Source organism: Sminthopsis crassicaudata, chromosome 4, assembly GCF_048593235.1.
Source record: "Sminthopsis crassicaudata isolate SCR6 chromosome 4, ASM4859323v1, whole genome shotgun sequence".
NCBI classification, from domain to species: Eukaryota; Metazoa; Chordata; class Mammalia; order Dasyuromorphia; family Dasyuridae; genus Sminthopsis; species Sminthopsis crassicaudata.
The window spans coordinates 316,917,495-316,938,034 of record NC_133620.1 but is presented as its reverse complement, the minus strand read 5'-3'; the positions used below and the strand labels follow the sequence as shown (position 1 = coordinate 316,938,034).

Below are 20,540 nucleotides of genomic sequence, written 5' to 3'. Positions count from 1 at the left end.
GGAGCCGGAACCGGGACCGGGGTTGGAGTTGGGAGGGCGGGAGCTGCGCTGGCCGTAGCAGCTGGAGGCCGGCCCTGCGGGCGGGCGGATCCTCAGTCCCTCTGGAGGCGACCTCAGCCGAGCAGGGGGCGGGCCGGGGGGCCGGGCCTTGACTCGGATCAGCGTGCGGGACTCCGGTCTCTTTCCCACCCTGCCCCGCCCCGCCTCGTCCTTAGGGCAGGAGGCTGTGGCTGCACTGGCGGGACCCGACCCCCTAGAGAGCCGGAGGCGAGTCTGGCTTCCTGCGTGCCCGGTCCCTGGGTGAGTCTCGGTTCTGGCGCTCCGGGTTGGCCGAGGACGGATGGTGCGCGGGGAGGCATGCCCCGTCTCAGAGAGAAACGCCAGGCCGCCGGGCCAGCGGGAGAGGTGGTAGGGTAGGAGGGTGGGCTGCCTGCTTCAGGCCCCAAACTAGGGAGTCCTTCCAGTCTCAGGGGTGGAGGAGAGAGCAAGGAGGAAAGCCTAAGAGCGCCTCCTGTGCGCTTACTCTCACCAACCCTGGGAGGAGCTACTAGTACCACTTTAATTTTACAGATGAGGAAACTGAGGACCATAAGAGGCTCTGCTGCTAGTCTTACTGCTGAGTGACTGAATTTGAACTCGGAGCTTCCTGGCTCCACGCTCACTGTCAGACCTTTGGAGTGGAGGCATTTGGAGCCTCTGGCTCTGGGCTGTTTAGTAGGGCTCTTGCAATGAGGAGCAGTGTGAGAGCTGCTCTCGGTGTCTGCTCCCAGTAGTGGGGGGTGGGACTGTGGCGGTGGCAGTAATGTAGGGAATTGGGGAAAGGAGTCTCTTAGGGTTTATTAGGACTTGGTGTGAAGCTGGTTTTGGAAGGAGGCATCCTTTGCTCCAGGCTTTCCCGAATGATTCTGAGTCCTGCCGTGACTGTAGTAAATAGAAAATATAGGAAAAGGAACATGTGTACGGAGTTGGTGTTTCTCGCGCCGTGGTGGGAATCTGAGGGCTGGGGTTCCTGCCCCTCCCCCTTCTTTATCCAGCCATATGTTCGTTGCTAAGGGAAGCCTTTCTCCAATTAGGGGGAGAGCAGGCTCTCTTTTCTCACAGTCAGTGACTCAATAATCCCCCAAGCTTTTCAGTGGAAATTGCCAATTATAATCTTAGTTATGGTTCAAAAGTATATCAGATTTCCCAAAAGGAGAAAGTAGGAAAAGAGATGTCTAATATACTTTGGATGAAGCACTGAATATATTTTATTTCTATGCAGAGACAAAGAAGGCCATGGAAGAATCACAGGGAGCATTTACAGAATTAATAGGATTCATATTGATTCCATAATATAATTTATAGCTACTACTATAGTTCTTTGGGTCAGAACATAAAGCAACAGTGCTAATTAGACATTTCACATTTTATCTTAGAATTAGGCACTGCCAGATCAATAGAACAAGTTTGATCTTTTTTCTTGTGGTCTTTCCAGTTTATATATCTATTTCCAGTCACTGCTTTTCCCAGAGGATATTAGTACTTCATCATTTAATTCTGATGGAACCTCCAATGGGATCTCCAGATCTTTTGCATTTATAGGGTCCTAGAGACATAGTCCTTTCAGGATGATGCTTCTCTTATCCTCTTAAATCATATTTTGCAACCTGATAAGCCTCAGACAAACAAGAGGCTGAAAGCCATTCTTTTTTTTTTTTTTTTTTTTTTTTTTTGACATTCCATTTCAGCATTCAATTAGAGGACTCCCATTGATAATCCATACATGGCTAGAAGTACTTCCCCTAACCTTTAAAATTAGCTGAAAAAAAGGCTAGAAAACATGCGTATATATATTTCAGTATAAATTTATATTACATATTTAAAATTTTATGAAATAATGTTTTCACTTTATAATCATAATTTTACTTTTATTGTTCTTCAGTGACTTCTCAATGTTGTTTGTTGTTCCTTCTCACCATTAGTTGTATGGTTCATGTTAGAACTGGGTGATTCTTCTGCTGACATAATTTTTTTGGCTCTCTAAGAAATTTCACTTCATTTGAGCCAATGCTCTTCTTTATTTCTTTTTCCTCCTTAATGAGAAATTTAAAATTCCTAAAATAATTTTGGAACCTAGCTAGAACTCAGATAAATCTAGAAACTTTAATTCCATATTCAAATATTGGCATCATGTGTTAGCCTGATACTAATTAGATTCATATTAGAAGTACATTTGGAAAACTAGTGAAAAAGAAAAAGGGTTTGTCTTGAATGCTTAAATATTTACTGTCTCCTTAAAATTCATCCCAGAAGCAGAGTTAGATGCCAAGGCTTTCATGATCTGATCCTGTGGATAAATTTTTTTTTTGTACTTGAAGGCTTTTAATAATCCAACTTCAAATTGAGACATTAGGAAATGGTGAATGTATCAGGGTATATTATCATGTAGGGGAAGAACAAAGTGGGAATTTGGCTGTTTTTTTCACTTGAGAGACAGATTTATGGTGGAATTGTTTTAATAATATGACTTTTTTTTTTTTTTTTTTGTCCAGTGTGTTAGAAAAGTTTTGGAAACTTCTCTCTTAATAGATGTTGACTGTGGCTTAATATTGTCTGTAAGTGAAAGTTACCTTTCAATGAATTACTTAAATGTAGAAAATAAAGATACCAACCCTAGGACATGACTAAACATAATTCCTAAATTACCTTGGTTCTTAAAAGCCACTTTGGAGAGTTTTCTTTGTTAACAGTTAATTTATTTGATCCTTCAAAAATTAAGGGGGATAATCTTACTAGCACTTTGCTTTGTTTCACTTTATTTTTTTCAGGCAAATCAGTATGGCTTGCTATACTAAGTTACATATAGAAATTCAGGGACCATCAGACCTTCTACCTCTACAACAAGCTCCTTGTGACAATTAACATCCATCTATAAATTGGTAAGAATTCAGTATTCTCAGTGGGTTATAGATGATTTAATACAAATGTAGTGGAAAAACAAAAAAGTAAAGCTTTCATACTGTACTTATATCTTTGCTGATCTCTTTACCTTTATTTGAGTTCAATGATTGTTGGGATTATTTGGATTTGGATTGCCTCAGGCTATTTAAAAATTTTTATTGTATTTGTCATTCAGGTTAGATGAATTACATTGAAAAGTAGATTCAAAAATTCATAGTTCTTAAAATGTGATTAGCATTTAGCATATTTGTTAATTCTAGAACCATAGCTGTCTTATAGTTTTCTGAAGAAGTTATATGAGGTAAATCTTGTCTAGCTGTTTTGGAAAACAATTTGGAATTATGCCCAAAGAACTATCAAATAGTACATACCCTTTGAACCAGCAGTATTACTATGGGGTTTGTATCCTAAAGAGATCATTAAAGAGGGAAAATGACCCACATGTGCAAAAATGTTTGTAGCAGCTTTTTTTTGTGTTGGCAAGGAATTGGAAATTGAGTAGATGCCTATTATTTGGGGAATGGCATAAGTTATGATTTATGAATGTAATGGAATATTATTGTTCTTTAAAAAATGATGAGCAGGCTAATTTCAGAAAAGTCTGGAGAGACTTAACATAAACTGACGCTGAGTGAAGTGAGCAGAACCAGGAGAACCTTTTACACAATAATAGCAAGATCATATGATGATTAACTATGATAGGCTTAGCTCTTCTCAGCAGTACAGTGATCTAAGACACTTCCAATAGACTTGGGATGGAAGTCCACATCTAGAGAAAGAACTGTGGAGACAGAATATGGATTGAGAACATATTATTTTCACCTTTTTTTTTTACCTCTTTTTCTTTTTCATGGTTTTCCCTTTTGTTCTGGCTTTCTTTCCCAGCATGATGAAAATGGAAATGTGTTTAAAATGATTGTACATGTATAACCTGTGTTAGATTGTTTGCTGTCTTGGAGAGGGGGAGATAAGAGAGAGGAAGAAAAAATTTGGAACTCATAATCTTACAAAGATGAATATTGAAAACTATGTAATTAGAATTACATTACATGTAATTAGAAAAGTAAAATACTATTGAAAAGTTAAAAAACAAACAAACTGGAGGCTAGATCTTAAAGATAAAGTCATTATAACTTAGTTGATGTATTTCAGCTTAATAGATATGAATTTCTTGGATATATGGGAAGAAAACTTTTTAAGATTTCCTTTATTTTTCTTATATGTAAGGAAAGAAATAGGAAAACATTCTCTATCCCAGATTGTGATATTTGTTTTAAATTTTTTTTCTCTGCTGCACATTTCTGATAATGAATTCTTTTTTTTTTTTTTCCCTGAGGCTGGGGTGAAGTGACTTGCCCAGGGTCACACAGCTAGGAAGTATGAAGTGTTAAGTGTCTGAGATCAGATTTGAACACCGGTCTTCCTGAATTCAAGGCTGGTGCTCTATCCACTGCGCCACCTAGCTGCCCCTTTATATTGAATTCTTAAAATACATTTTCCAATTAGCTGCTCTGTGTGAAACAGGTACTTTGCCCTAACTCCTCAAAGAATAAGAAATCTAACATGGTTTGATTTTTGTCTTTACTTGTTTTTTATTATATAGCTTAAGGAGAGAAAAAGGAAATGATTTTCAAGTAGCAGTCAGAATTTTGACATTTGTTTATAATCTGTACATTAATACACATATTTAAATAACATTAAAAGATATTACTAAAGATGCTTCCCATATTTTTGTTTGTATGTCTGGAAATGTAGGCATTTGTCTTAAGTTCCTGCTAATTTAGATACTTTTGATCTAATTTACTAGCTGTAACTATATAGTAGCATCAAGTTTAGTAATTTGGTTTAGTGTTTGTAAGATGGGGGCTTTTTATGTTCGGAAAAGACTTATGCTTCACAAGTATTAAACGATGTCATTTAAACAGAATATATTTCCTAGGGAGGATTCTTTGTTATTTAATTTTTTTATAAGATCATCAACATGATTTTTATTTTAGCTTTCAAGATTGCCGAAAGGATAGGTTCTCCTCCAGTTAGAATATTTTAAAATTTTCAGTGAAGTGATGATCTATACTATAGGCAAGTTACTATAGGCAAGACGTTTTATCTTTTAATTGTATCATCCTCTTATAATGGAACAGTAATTCTCAAATTTTTTTGGCCTCTGAATTCCATTTATGCTCTTAGAAATTATTGAGGGACTCCCTTGCCTTTTGTTTACGTGTTATATCTATCAATAGTTTGCCATATTAGAAATTAAAACATCTTAGTATTAGTATAAAAATAGTTTTGACCTTTTGTGTCTTCAGCAGGGTCTTTCCAAACTACATTTTGAGAACTAATGCAGCAGAAATCTTTTTTTTTTTTTTTTTTTTATGAAGAGTCCAAGGTTATTCCCTGTAGATTGTTCCTTAACCCCTAGTCATTTTAGATTTAAATATGGTAAAATTGAATGTGCTTCTCCACTTTCTTTAAGAAATTCTTATCAAGTAGTAGTCCAATTCCTGGTTATATCTTCTACAAGCTGAATTCCAAATTTGACCAGGACAGAAAATAAATTCTCCTCTCTCCCTCGATAACTGAAATTACTGAGTAAAGGAGAAAGATATTAGCCTAGGTAGTATACCTGCAGATAAGCCTTCTTTTTCTCAACACTGTGAAAAGGAAAGGGTTTTGTTAACACTTTTTAATCATCCTTAAGTACAACACAACATGGTTGTTAGGTACCAGTATGATAGTATTTGCCCTCCAAATACTATTGTAGATAGCATAGATCTTAACCATAGGCATTCACCCTTTGCCTATGGCTTAGGACAAGTGGCTTAAGGACAAGTAATCAGTAACAACAGATGTTTTGTGGTAGGGGAGAAATCTTTATGTGTGAATGAAATTACTCATGTTTGGTTAAACTTGGAGTGATTTGTTAGCTGCTTCCTTGTAGTTTGGGTTTCTTAGGAGGGAAGAGAGAAATTTCATTTCTTTTGCCTGAGTTATGTCATTAGAATGTAGAACATTATTCTATTAGAAGATTGAGCGGTTGTTTTTCCTGAATCTTTCCAGGCTTCCCTCTCTTTAAGATATAAGCCAAAATAGTAGTATACTTGGCTGAGTTTGTTTTTTTTTTTTCTTTTTTCCTGGGATTTAGAATGGAAAAGAATTTTTTTGATACTTTTAGGTCTACTTATTTGCAAATCACTAATGCCTATAAGATAAAACGCAGATTCCTTACTCTCTCATTTGAGTATCTGATTGTAGTGTACCTTATCAACCTTATTTCCTTATAAGCACTGTCTCCTGTTTTTTTCACTTCCATTTATGAATTCAAGTTCTTTCCTATAACTATACTCTCTTCCAGCCATGCATGGACCTTTTTCTCTTTCTGTTTTCAAGGAGCTTATAATTATTAGTTTCAGAGTATGACATTTAAATAAACTAATAATTATAAGCTCCTTGAAAACAGGGTAATGCAGTTTTTTTAAACCACTGTATCCCCAAAGCATAATATTGGACCTTATATATAGTAAGTACCCAATAAATGTTTTAAGTTGAGGGGAAAAAAGAATAGATAGATAAAGGATAGAGCAGCAAACATACTAGTACTCTAAATAAGCCTAGAGTAGAGGAAGCATAAAAGCAATATATAGGCTCATTAGTCAGGTCTTTGGTGGATATAACTTATCTGTTTCCTTTTGATGGTCTTTTAAAAGTATCTAGATCCTCGTTTCCTTCTCCCTGGGTATTTTGCATAAATAATTGCTTAAAAAGATGTAATTTTTTTAAAGTTTAGGAGAGTTTAATTTTCCTTTTAATTGAAGATCTTAGTTTTGAGTCCTCATTGGGAACTTATTATCAGTGTAACCTGTATTTCTCCCTGATTTCTTGCAGAACAATTATATTCCATAATATTCATGTACCACAATTTATTCAGCCATTCTCCAATTGATGGGCATCCACGTAGTTTCCAGTTTCTGGCCACTACAAATAGGGCTGCCACAAACATTCTTGCACATATGGTCCCTTTCCCTTCTTTAAGATCTCTTTGGGATATAAGCCCAGTAGTAACACTGCTGGGTCAAAAGGTATACACAGTTTGACAACTTTTTGAGCATAGTTCCAAATTGCTCTCCAGAATGGCTAGATGTATTCACAACTCCACCAACAGTGTATCAGTGTCCCTGTTTTCCCACATCCCCTCCAACATTGAGCATTATCTTTCTCTGTCATTCTAGCCAATCTGACAGGTATGTAGTGGTATCTCAGAGTTGTCTTAATTTACATTTCTCTGATTAATAATGACTTGGAGCATCTTTTCATATGGCTAGAAATAGTTTCAATTTCTTCATCTAAGAATTGTCTGTTCATATCCTTTGACCATTTATCAATTGGAGAATGGCTTGATTTCTTAACCATTTCTTTAAAACTATGATTCCTCTAAGATAGTAAATTTTGGAATTCCTCTTTCTGAGGCACAGTTTCCTGTCTTATCCTTCCACCTTTCCCTTAAGCCTCCCAAATTTACTCTTTGCTTTTCTTGTAAACTATGGTACCTTGATTTTTTAAAAAAGTCTCAACAACCTTGGTTCTGGCTGTATTATTTTCTCCACTTGATTTTGAGCAGCGATTCCCAGAAGTCTTGGTACTATGCTAAGCTTTAGTTTAAAATCATACTAAGACTTTTGGGACATTGTTTGGTTTCCATCTTTTAATCTCTTCTTGCTCTTTTCGTAATTTTTACTCTGCTAACCCCAGCTGAATACTAACAATCTCCTTAATCCATCTCTACTAGTTTTTAAAAAATTTTACTCTCCAAAGCCCTTGTGATCTAAATGATGGCAAAAATGAACTGAAGTTTATTTTCTGATGGGTGGGGGAACAGCATGTAAATATATATGAAATGAATACAAGATAATTTTAGAAAAGAAGGCACCAGTAATTGTAGGAATTAGGAAAGGTTTTGGGTAGATAGAGGTATTTTCATTTGAGTTTTGAAAAATATCAGAGATTCCCAAAAGCAGAGGTGAAAAGGAAGACTGTTTAGATCATGGAAGGCATATAATACAAAGAGGTACTTACATGGGAGATAAATAACAAGGAGGCTTGTTTAGTAGGAAAAGTTTATGTATGAGAAGACAAGAAAAGTGGGAATAGGCCAGATTGTAAAGACCTTTAAAATGCCAAATAGAGAAGTTTATATGTGATTCTTAAAGCAATAGAAAGTCATAGGAATTTAAAAATGATTAGGGAAATGGAGGATGCTGTAATGTCAAGCCTGCACATTAGGAAAATCACTTTGGCTACTGTATGGAAAATGGAGAGGAGGGTGACTTAAATCTGGGGGTCCCAATAGAAGATAGTGTAATTATTTAGATTAGAAGTGATAAGAACCTGAACTGAGGGAATGGCTGTATAAGTGAGAAGGGAAAAATGCAAGGGATATTATGAAGTTAGAAAAGACTTGAAAATTAATTGTATAAGTGGAGTGAGTGAGAGTGAGAAGATGAAGATAATAACACCAAGTTTGTAAACCTAGGTGATTGTCAGGATGGACCTGCCACTTGACAGAAATATGAAAGTTTGAAAGATTGGTAGATCTTGGGGAAAGGTAATGAATTCTGCTTGTGGATATTTGAATTTGAAGTGCCTCTAAAGGACATTTATTTCAAAATGTTTAATAATTAGTTTGTGATGTGGGACTGGTATGTTCAATCAGAACCAGGAGCAAAAGATGGCTGTTGCAAAGAGGAATATTTAGGCATTATGTCAGAAAAACTTCCTAAGAGTATCCCAAAGTCCTATTTGGCTACTTTGGGATATAATCGGTTTCTTTTCATTGTAGGTCTATTGAACATTTGTAGCAGATATGTTATGATGGAGATTTCTTTTAAAATTGGACCTTATAGCAACTGAAGTTCCTTTCAGTTCCAAAATTTTGTGATTCTGTGGTTGTTTTACCTAACTCTAATTATTATAAGGTAAAGTTTTTAATCTTTTATTTTTAACTAGACTCCATCTTCTATCATTTCCAGGTTATTTTCTATCTTTCTCTTATTCTTAATGAAAGCATATAGAAAGGCTGGTAGTTTTATGAGTTTAAATCCTGCTACTTTAATGAAGTAATTGTTTCACTTGATTTTTTAATTGAATCAATTAGGTTCTCTAAGTAAGCCATTATATCAGCAAAGACTTATAATTTTGTTCCTTGTTTCATTGTTTTGTTACAATAGCTAATATTTTTAGAACTAAATCAAATAATAATAAACTGTTGCTTTTTACCCTTGATCTTATGGGAAAGATCTTTATTATTTCTCCATTATAGATAATGCTAGCTCTTGTTTAATAAGATATTGTTTATCTTATTTGTATGCAATTATTTATTTCTCTAAAGATCTGACATGTAAACTATCAGTTGCTCTCCTAATTTGCTCATGATTTATATCTAAATCATGAACCCATTTCTACCTTATCCCTGGTATAGGGTGTGAAATGTTGGTCTGTGCTAAGTTTCTGCCTTGCTATTTTACAATTTTCCCAGAAATGTTTTTCAAGCAGTGAGTTGTTATCCCAGAAGCGGGAGTTTTGGGGTTTATCAAACAATATATTACTATAGTAATTTACTATAATGTCTTGTGCACCTAATCTATTCCACTAATCTACCTCTCTATTTCTTAGGCAGTGTCAAATGGTTTTGATGACTGCTGTTTTACAGTTCAGTTTTAAGTCTTAATATGGCTAGGCTACCTTTCTTCGCATTTTTAATTCTCTTGGTATTCTTTGTTCTTCAAGATGAATTTTATTACTTTTCTAGCTGTATAAAATACTTTTTTTTGGTAGTTTGATTGTTATGGTACCGAATAAGTAGATTTACTTATGTAGAATTTTCATTTTTATTACATTAGCCCAGTCTACCCCTGAGCAATTGATATTTTTCCAGTTGTTTAGATTTTACTTTATTTTTGTGAAAAGTATTTTGTAATTGTGTTCGTATAGTTCACGGATTTGTCTTGGCAAGTAGACTCCCAAATATTTTATATTGTCTGAATTATCTTATCACTCATTATATCAATATAAGAGACATTTGCCTTTTAGCTTTGGTGTCTGGTAATACACAGTAATGATCTATTGTTAAATATGCTAATTAATGTTATGAAAACACCAAATAGTTATACTTATGTGATGATCAATTCTGATGGACATGGCTCTTTTCACCAATCAGTTGATTCAGGCTGATTCCAATAGACTTGCATGGCTCTCTCCAATAGATTTATATTGGAGAGAGCCATCTGTACCCAGAGAGGGGACTGACTATGGATTTTCACCTTTTTTATTATTGTTTGCTTGCTATTTGTTTTCTTTCTCATTTTTTTTCTTTTTGATCTGATTTTTCTTGTGCAGCATGTTATTTCCTTTATATTTTTATATTTGTCTTATAAATAAGTTTTGGTTCTGTTTACTTCACTCTGCATAAATAAGTTCAATTAAGTGAATTTGTCAAATTTCTCAGAATCCTTAATATTTATAATTTCTAGGGTGTAGTAAGTAATCCATTATATCCACATTCTAATTTGTTCAGCCATTTCCCAGTCTGTGGCACTCATGAAATTTTTAAATTAAATTTTTATTTTTTCAGAACTTAGAAATACCAAATAATACAAGAATTTCCGTATACAGTATAAAATAGAGAAAGTTGATACATGAAACTATGAATCTCTTCCATAGAGCTTTCTTTTCCTTTTAACTATATAATAAATTTAGCATGTAAATTTCAGAGCTCATCTGCTTGTACTTCTATTCTCGCCTATGTGTTTAAAATTGGCATCTCTTACTATCATTCTTTTCTCCCCTTCACCTTGAAAAAAAGAAAGAAAAAAATAACAAAAATGTATAGTCAAGGTAAAAAGTGTTCCCACATTGGTCATGTTGGAAAGCATATATGATGCTTCTGAATCTTCTGAATCTTATTTCCTCAAATTGTAATTGGTCATTGCATTGATTGGAGGTTTGTTTTGTTTTGTTTTGTTTTGTTTTGGGCTGAGGCAGTTGTGGTTAAGTGACTTGCTTAGGGTCACACAGCTAGGAAGTTTAGTATGTGTCTGAGGTCGGATTTGAAATCAGGTCTTCCTGACTTCAGTGCTGGTGTTCTATCCACTAAGCCATCTAATTGCCATCTAACTGTTCTTTGATCAAAGTACTTAAGGCTTTCAAAATTTTTTCTTTATAATGTTATGTGTAAATTATTTTCCTGATTTTGCCCACTTCACTTTGTATCAGTTCATTAAAAATCATCCTAAGTTTCTTTGAAATTCATTATTTCTCACAGCATGATAATATTCTATCATAGCCTTATACCACAACTTTTCAGCTTTTCCCTAATTCTTGGATACTCCCATTGTTTCTAATGATTTACTATAACAACAACAACAAAAAAGAGCTGCAATATTATTTTTGTATACATAGGTCCTTTTTTTCTTCTTTCTTTAATCTCTTCAAGGGGTTTGGCCTAAAGGGTTCTCATAGATTAGTAACTTTTTGGGCATATTTCCAAATTGCTTCAAAGATTAGCTAGACCAATTCACAGGTCCACAAAATAATGCATTAGTGTGCCTGTTTCCCTGTGGCCTCTAGCAATTGTCATTTTCCTTTTTTGTCATCTTTGCTACTTTGATGGGTGAGAATTGGAACCTCATATTTGCTTTATTTGCATTTTTCTAATTGGTGATTTTGGTGATTTTCATATAGTTTTTATTTGCTTTCATTTCTTTCTTTGGAAACAGCCTGTTTGTATTTTCTCTTGAGATTTCTCTATTGGGAAATGACTTGTTAATTTCTAACAGGAACAGGTTTGAATCAGTTCCTTTCTTGGATATGAGACCCTTATGAGAGAAACTTTCTGCAAAGATTTTTCCCTCAATTATCTCTTATATATATGAGACCTCTTATGGATATGATTACTTTATGAGAGAAACTTTTTGCAAAGATTTTTCCCTCAGTTACCTCTTCTAATTTTAATTTAATTGGTTTTATTTATGTAAAAATTTTAAAATATTGGTAGGATCAAAATTACCCATTTTGTTTTTTGTAATTATTTATCTTGTTTAGTCATGACTTTCTCACTTAAAGTTGTGAAAGGCAGGTAATCTGTTTTGTTGATGAAATTTTCCTGCTGAATTTCTTCTGCTTAACAAGACAAAGCAACATATTAACCATGTCTGGAAAATGTATCCCTGCATTCTGCACTTGTAGAATTGCATGTTTTGACTTTAATCTTCTGATTAAATCTTATAATCATCACTGTAAAAATTAGAATTGAAGTAATTTTAGAGTTGTCTTTAAATTTCTTGTGTTCCTCGCTTAATTTGTTTTTCTCATTCTATGATTTTATTCTGTCATCATATAAGTCTTCCCAATTTCTCTGATTTCACATTTGTTATTTCTTATGACTCAGTATTATATTACATTTATGTAACATAAGTAGTTAGTTCAGCCATTGGCCAGTTGATGAAAACTCACTTTGTTTCTAGTTCTTAGCTATTACAAACAGTGCTGTTGTAAATATTTTTACATGTATGGGACTTTCTCTTTTTGACTTCCTTGGTATAAATACTATTGTATTGTGTCAAAGGAAAATTCAATTAGTGGTCATCCCCTTTATTTTACAGAAATAGAAATAGAAATACATCCATAAAGGCCTAGTTTAAGTGTCATCTTCTCAAATAAATATCCCCTGATCTTCCCTTCTAGATTATCTCTAGATCCCTTATTTTTTTGGTAAGAGTAACCTGATCTGTGATTTTATCAGAGGGAATTTGGGTGTGGAAATGTCCTCTTCCATTGCAGATCTAAATGTTTTTCTGCTACTTTAAGTCTCTGAGAGTGTTTGGAGAACACTGAAACATTAAGTGACTTACTTCCAGTCACATAGGATACATATGTCAAACCTAGTTCTTGAATCTTGATCTTTGTGACTTGGAAGCCAATTCTGTTATCCATTACACCATGGCTGACTTTCTAGATCTCATAACCCCATTATAATTTGTTTTATAGTTCAGTACTTTTATAATGTTCCCCAATTATATAATATATTATTTGAGGGCAGCAGCTCCTTATTTGCTCTTATAACCCTTAACACCTTATTTATTTATATAGTAAAAGGTTAATTTTTTTTAAAAAGTGTTTTAGGAATTTTTTATCTTATAACACAAGTGATACAGCCATAGCAATAGTAGAACAACAGCCTTAAACCCACTAATCTTACAATTCATTTGGGGAGACAAGATTAACCCAATTGGAACAGTATAAAATAACCTAATCAAATTTAGAAGCCCATCATTGAGGCTTGATTCTCACACTGACTTAGCTATATATGACTTTCTGCAATTCATTTTATCTCCCTAGGCTTCAGTTTTCTTCTTACTAACTTGATCGAGTCATAATAAATGATCACTGATAGAACTTTCCAACTCTAAAAGTTTGTGATTTTATTTGAAGATAGTAAAGCTTTATTGTTGGTCAAAGCCTAGCTACTAACCCCTATAACAGTATTATTATGACCTCCATTTCCCAGGGATTTGGGGAAAAGTTTTGTTATAGTACTTGAAAAGTACATTGAGTTCCTTGGCTTTATTATTCAGGTTTCAGATAACTAATTTCTTCCTAAAATTGTAGTTCTTGCTACAGGATTTAATCTTGCTTCCCTTCACAAGTATTGATTTATGAACCTTTTCTGAGAATGTCCTCTCAAGAGGACATTTACTCTGTAGATGAGTTCTTGGCAACACATTTCTGAACATGTAATAAAAATCACTCCTCAGATTCATAGAACAATGTATTATTTCAGACCTGGGTGTTTTGGTTTCCACAAGCTGTCAAAGTGTGAGATACCCTTTCAGGATCTTAGCTTCTCCATATTTTACCCTGATATCCTTCTTGCCCTTTGCAAATGATACTGAAAACAAATGAGGTATTCATTATCCTCTGGAAAATAATATTATTCTAATTCATATTATGTATTTTTATTGTTTTTCTTGCTAAAGCATGGAAACTTAGTAGGTTAGCACTCTTTCCTTGTTCAGATCCTTCCATCAATGTTGATGGCCCTGATTTCTGCTCTTGTCTTCCTCCTTTCCCTTAATCACTTCGCATTAAATGCCGAATTAAAAAAATAATTTTTGCCTAAACTTCCTCCTGTATCCCTTCATAGAGAACTACCTCAGATAACACAAATAATTTTTTAAATACAAAGAAGAAAAAGTAGAAAAAACAAAATACCCTTAGTACATAAAAAAAAAACCCCAACAATATATGTATTGTTCTGCATTTGTGAACAGCAGCCCTTTTCCCATCAGCTCCATCTCTGCAAAAGAGTGGGAGGAGTTATCTTTTTATTCCTTGTTTTGAGTCAAGCTTGTTCTTTGTAATTTTTCATTGCTTCATTTTGTGGTTGTTGTTCTTTTTCTTTACATTTTTGTAGTCTTTTAATTGTCTCTGCTTACTTTTGTTTCAGTTTACAGATAACTTTTCTTTCTCTGTCTTCCTTTTCTAATAGCACAGTGATATTCCCCTACATTCATCTATCAAAATTCATTTAGCTGTTTCCCAATCATTGCCTATCATTTTTGCATCCAGTTCTTTGCTAACACAAAAAGTGCTACTATAAATATTTTGGCATCCAAGGGGCCTTTCTTTTTATCAGTGACAATGCCTGGTAGTGGAATCTGGGGAGGTGAAGAGTGTGAATATGTTAACCATTTTTATTTGCATAATTCCAAATTTGTTTCCAAAATAGTTGTACACCTCCACCCAACAGTGTATTGATGTGTAGTAGCATCATTGACACTTACATTTTTTTTGTCTATTTGATCTAATTACTCAATAGACAATTATGAATTTAACTATAAAACCCACATTTCCCCTCCTAGGCTCTCTACAAACTCTTATTCAGGTTGTAGACCTGAATTTAAGCAACTTTTAGAAGAAAAAACAAACCTAATGAACCATCTAGATCATTTTCATTTTCTTTCAATTTGATGATAATTTAACATGTATTTTTGTAGAATTGTAATTTATATATTTATGGTATCTAGTTTTTTTTCCCCCTTAACATTAGTTCATATATACATTTTCATGTATTGGTATAATGTCATACTATACAGAATTTATTGTGTTTAGATAGCAGAATTTATTTTGCCACTTCTATATTTCAGGTTTTTATGTCTTCTGAAATCTTTTCTCTACTATTGATTCTTTTGTTATTCTCAATACATACCTCATTTATTTTCTGTAGGGTAACACTACTTAAACTACTTGATTGTTTTAAAAACTTTTGATATTCTGTTTTGTTCTTTAAATGATTGTGAAGTACAGTGTAGATTTTGACATTTTTTATTAATTAATTCTACCCAACCTTGCCAGTTTCTTTTACATGGCCCTATCTTTTCCCCTAGTTGTTAGGAATGGATGCCCCATAGCACATGGAATGGTTTTCTTCTGGGCAGAAAACTATGTACATCCTTTTGGAATTAGCTCAAGATTTCCCTCTTTCAGGGGAGCAGTTTGTTCTTACTATAGAACTAGACCTATAAATCTCTTAGCTTAATTAATATGGCCAGATGGCTCCTTATTCCTGTTTATATTTGTGTACTCACATATTTGTCCATCTTCTATAGGAGATTATGTAAACTCTGTAATAGCACATGGAACACAATGTTCCCAGCAAGGACTCTTCTATGATTCATTTTTAAATTCTGATACATGTATCCACTATCCTTTATTCTGCTAACCAATTTACAGTCATATAGGAATTGAAAGGGTCCTGGGTAGGTTACCTTTCCCACATCACCTTTTATTCATTTAAAGCCAGATGAACATATTCTAGTATATTCTAGATAGAAAATTTACAGTATGAGAATTCTTTCTGCAAGATTCAGGGCTCCTTTTCAAGATTGTAAGATGAAGGACAATTTATATTACATAAAACTGGAAAAACTCTTATTTTAAAAATTTTATTATTGCCTTTTTTATACCATTATTATTTTCCAATTATTCTCTCTTCTCAAAGAAAAAAGAAAATCATTTAAGCAAAACAAAGATTCAGTGACTGCCTTTGATAGCATATACATGCTATACTTTTAGTATCCTACTTTTTTTTTTTTTTTTTTTTGCTGAGGCAATTGGGGTTAAGTGACTTGCCCAGGGTCACATAGCCAGAAAGTGTTAAGTGTCTGAGGCAAGATTTGAACTCAGTTCCTCCTGATTTCAGGGCTGGTGCTCTACCTACTGCACCAAATAGCTGCCCTCAGTGTCCTCCTTTTCTAAAGACATTGAGGGGTGTTTCATCATTAGATCTGTAGTATATTTAGTTTGTCTTTTGTGTTGTTATATGATATAGTATGGAAATTGTTCACCTGGTTCTGCTTATCTTCAGTTCTTCCCATGTTTTTCTGAATTTCTCATATGATTTCTTATGGTTCAGTAATAATCTATCACGTCCATGTAGATATTTTTCAGTTGATGATTATACCCTTTTATTTTTGTATTCATAGAACAGGTTATGCCCTAAATAACCTAATAGTCTAGGCCTATGCAATGCCTTTAAATGTCATTGACAGATTTAAAGTATAATTAGGAGCGGTAGTGAAAATAAAGAGAGAAAGGAGTATATTTTATTGACAGAATTGAGAGAATATTAAAATTGCCTTAATTAAAAATTAGTAGCATCCATGCATATTTCTGTCCTGGGCCAACCTTGACAGTCTCTTCCCTTCATCAAAAGTTTAGTATCCCAAGTCCCTTTTCTTCTAGCCTTCTCAAAAGCAGGTGCCAGATCTGTAGTTCTAACCTGTTGAGAGCCTTCATTATTAGTTTGGATCAGAAGCAAGAAATTTAAAAAAGCCAAGTAATGGTTAGCTTGGATTAGGCAAACAACTGACATAAAAGTAAAACACTCAGAGCAGTGAGCTTTCATAGAGATTGCTTATCATTGTATAAGAAGAGGCATATATAGATAAGGAGTTTTAAAATAGGATTTTGCTTATGTCAGATTATCCTATCTAGTAGTACCTGTGTTTCCTCATGTGCCCATCTGCCAAACAGTCACCATACAAATAAGAACACATTTTTTTTTTCATGTAATAGGCATTTAGTAAATGTTTGTTGAGTGACTGAAGCAGAACTTTCCTCTAGTCATTTGACTTGGGGTATGGATCCATAGTCATAGTCAGGGGATCATGATTCCCCTAAAGCAATTTAAAGCATCTTTGTATCATAGAGCCCATCTGGAAGAGTGGAGAGAGAGCCAATCCATCTTGAAGCCAGAAACACCTCCATGCAAATCCTGGTTCTGCTGCATACTGGCTATGGCCTAGCCAAGTCCCTGACTTCTTGTCAGAAGCACAAGAGCACTTCTAGTGCTCTAGGTCCCAACTTCTTAAACTGTGGTTTGCAACCCCATATGGAGTCTCATAACTGAATGTGGGAGCTGTGAAATTATGATTTATTATCAGGAAATGTTTCATTTGAATATTTATTTTGTATACCTGCATATCTGGAGTCACTTAAAAATTTCTTGGGGGAAAAAAAGGTCAAGTGGAAAAAGAATTTAAGAAACTTTGCTTTAGGCAAGCTGTATAGAAAGTGCCAACTTGCATTGACAGAGGCCATTTTCATAGTTAAAAGTTTCAGTGAAATCACAAGTCTGGTTCTTTTGTTACTGGCATTATTTCTTTTAGGGCCTTTTAACTTATGGTATTCAGCATATTGGCCTTGAGAAAAAGTTAAAGAAATAAGCATTTTTAATCACAAAAATAAGTTACTATACTATATAACAGTTTGGAGTGAATAATGTATACAAATAAAAAGATGGTTGTGTTAAAGGAATGTGATGCCCTTTCTGTAATATGGAGGACTATTTTCTTTTAAATCACTTAGAACCTCTTTCACCTAGTTTTTAGTGATTAATTACTAGGAAATCACCTCCCATCTAGACTCATCATGGTGGCAAATTCACACCTGATGGATGATAGCTAACACATAGTTCCTACATTGGTTTGTCAATCCAGTGACAGATGAGCTAATTTATACTGTGTTAGATTGCTTTTATAGGTTCTTGTTTTTATCTAAATGTATTTGTTCTCTCAATCTTGTTTGACATTGAACTGATGACGGGGAGAAAATGAGAAAATATAGGCAAAGGCTACCGTGCCATTAATTTGTGCTATTACTGTTCAGGAACAAAGTCTTGATAATATAGGATGTGATATCAATTTGGGGTGTCATGTTTCCTAACAGATTCCTGTAGGATTTCTTTTCTTTGCATTTTAGGAATACGTCCAGGTTAGTGGCCTGCAATTTTAGATTAGATCCATCTATCAAGTGTAGCGCAGAATCTCTAGCACACTTTCTAGAACACTTTTTTTTTTTTTTTTTTTTTGTTATTCTGTACTTGACAAATTAACATCCAAAGAAGAACAGCAAAGGAGGATTGTATGTGAACCTGCAAATCTCTGTTATATACAACTTGGTTTTTTAAAAGTACATAATTTAATAAAATTAAAATTTAATTTTGTCTCTCATTTTAAAAATTTTTTTTAAGAATTTTATTCACAGGCTCAGTTCATTGATTTGTTCTTTTTTTATTGATAAAAATGTAAGCAATACTCAAGCAAAATAAAGCTCATGCATTTGCCCTGTCCCCAAATGCACTTTATTCTGTACCTTGATTACATTACCCAAAGAGGTGGTAGCTTGTTTCAACAGCATGGCACAGTGGATAAGGCAGAAGATCTGGATTCAAATGCTACCTCAGGAGATGTGTAACCTCAAGCAAGTCCCTTAATCTCTCAAGTTTCTTAAGTATAGAATGAAGAAACTAGCTTATACTTTATGGTCTCAAAGGTTGCTTTTAGCCCTGGATCAATGATTCTAAAATCCTCTGGCATCCTCATTGGTTATCGCATTGATTAGAGTTCTTAAGTTTTCCAAAGCACAACTTTACTTTAATCACTTGGAATTCTTCTCTCTGAATACTTCTCTCTTTTCCCCTTTAAGCCATTATCATAAAGATTTGGTGCCACATCATGCTGAACATTATATAGACTTATAGATAATTCTGTTTTTGCTTTCTCTGAACTTCTAAATGCGAAAAGCAAAAATAATTATTTTCTTTGGGGCTTTATCTTTGGTCCCTTCTAGAAGGGAGGAGTCATAACATTTGTTTTTCTTTTAGCCATTAGACAATAGAGCTCCAAAGAACATTATAAGTTGAATTGCAAATTACTATTATTATTCTGTTGGGATATGGTAGAATGTGACCTCAGAATTATTTCTGAAAAATATACTTGTTTCAACCAGGTTTTTCCTTAGGTTGCTTACTTCCAATCTTTTTTTATCTAAAAGAGTCAGCTAGGTGGAGCACTGGCCAGAGTGCCAGATCTGGAGTCAGAAAGATTCATGTTCCTGAATGCAAATCTAACCTCTAACACTTAGTTGTGTGACTCTAGGCAAGTCATTTCACCCTTTTGCCTCAGTTTTCTCATCTGTAAAATGAGGTGGAGAAAGAAGTGGAAAATCACTCCAGTTTCTGTGTCAAACCAAAACCCAAATGGGATCATGAAAAGTTGGACACTCTTAGAAAACAACTGAACAGTAACATCTTTTTAACTAGAAGTGTAACCTCCTAGAAGTAGCAGGTAGCACTAGTAATCTAGCAGCTACAGGCAAACCCAGCTCTGGTTGAGATGGGAAGGGAACTAAAGTAGTATGGTTCTCTTTATTCCTCATGGCTTTAGTAATAACTGTAGTCTTTTTTTTTTTTTTTTTTTTTTTTTGAAAGCTTTTTATTTTCAAAATGTATGCACAGATAATTTTTCAGCATTGACCCTTGCATAGCCTTGTGTTCCAAATTTTTCCCTTCTTCTAAAGAGGAGTCAAGATGTTGAGTATCCTAAACTGAATTAATTTGGGTGATGAGATTAAAATTCTTGGGAATATATCTGGATTCCTAGTTTTTTCCTTTGGGTACTTCCTTTACATATATATAGATTTGTTTCTTTTTCTGAGTTTGGATTATTTATTCTTCTAATAGTTTATGTATTTTGTACTTTTGAAGGTATCCCTTTGTTTCTTTTGTGTTTTCAATTTTGTTGGTATATAACTGCATATGTTCTGATTATTCTTTTCATTTCTTCTGGTTTTGCTATGATTTCACTAGCTTATTTCCTAGTCTCTTGATTTTCTGCTCTCTTCTTTTTAAAAATAACATTTGCTAAGGATTTACCAATTTTAATTTTTTCAAAGAACTGGTATTTGGTATTACATTTTAATGGAGATTTTTGTTTCTAATTTGTCTATTTCCCCTTTCATTTTTTAATATCTTCCCATTTTGTGTTTATTTAGGTTTATTTGTTACTGATTTTTAAAAATTGTATGCTCATTAATTAATTCTCATTTTCTGTTTTATCAATGTCTGTTAATAAAGTTATAACAAATTTTGGTATGTTGCTTTATCATTATTTTTTTTTACATAGTTATTAATTGCTTTTATTATTTATTCTTTGACCCATTAATTAGTCACAGTTTCAGTGCTAACTCTCTGTTTTGGTCTGTAA

General features: G+C 34.0%; 1 protein-coding gene across 11 annotated transcripts in view; it reads left to right on the top strand.

The window, feature by feature from the left end:
• The window catches only part of TBC1D16 (TBC1 domain family member 16), a 126,799-nt gene continuing 106,259 nt past the window's right edge, over nt 1-20,540 (top strand). For 2 of the 11 annotated variants that reach the window (XM_074260332.1, XM_074260329.1), the window contains exons 1-2: nt 1-300; nt 2,808-2,918. The gene's annotated coding sequence lies outside the window, so the exon portion shown is untranslated. The remainder of the gene's footprint in view (nt 301-2,807; nt 2,919-20,540) is intronic. The other 9 variants (XM_074260336.1, XM_074260334.1, XM_074260338.1 and 6 more) reach the window with 6 other exon arrangements.